Raw genomic sequence first — 915 nt, forward strand, 5'->3', positions numbered from 1 at the left:
CTTCTTTAAATGCCTCTTGTCCATTCTCGAATGGGCAGGTGACGTCGATCAGGATCACTTCTCGGTTCTTTTCAATCACCAGGTCTGGACGTCCATTGTCTGGTGCTCCTGGTACTCGTTCATTTGCCGACATGATCTTCCAATGTCGACCTTCTGCGGCTTTTCGTACTCTATCCACCAGGGCATTATGTCGCTTTTGCATGGCTCGAGCGTGTATCATGCAGTGGTTTACTACATGTAGGAGCGTTTCTTCTCTATTGCACCGACGACATATCCGATCCCTATTCTGGCCTCGCTTCGCTCCATTGACGGGGAGTAGGTTCAGTCTTGCTCGGTGTATGAAACGCCAGTCTGCGAAGGTTGTATACGCTCCATTTCGAACAAATGCTGATGATGCTCTCTCCTGTGCTACGAGCTTCATCACTTTCCCTTGGTCAGGCTTATTCTGCAGAACTTCATCTCTCATCTGTCGTCGCCGGCTCCGGATGGTTTTGGCTACCTTCCTTCTATCTTTTTCTTCAATGATGGAGTCCGTGCATTTTATCTTGATGTTGTCTCTTCCCTCTGCTATCCAGGAAACCCCCATTCGGCCTGAGGCACATCTGGCTCTAGACCAGATGGTTTGGTGGTCTCCTCCTCGCGTTTGCATCTCTCCCTGTGTTAAGTAAATGCATGCGTCGGTCATGCTTGGCTCCTGTCGTGTTCTCATTGTTGCCACTCGCCGGCATTCTTCTCTGGCTATTTCCCTGACGTCAGGATCCGGTGACGTGAGTAATTTAAATGCGGTATCCACCAGGAAAATGTCAGAGTCTTCTGCCGCGAGTGGGACACCACACGCTCCAGCTTTACTGCTTCCGTATAGGTACTCATTCGACGCTCTTGACGGTAGATGTAGCGTGTGTTTCAGCATTGTCT

The sequence above is a fragment of the Homarus americanus genome, unplaced genomic scaffold (genome assembly GCF_018991925.1).
Source record: "Homarus americanus isolate GMGI-L3 unplaced genomic scaffold, GMGI_Hamer_2.0 scaffold38042, whole genome shotgun sequence".
NCBI classification, from domain to species: Eukaryota; Metazoa; Arthropoda; class Malacostraca; order Decapoda; family Nephropidae; genus Homarus; species Homarus americanus.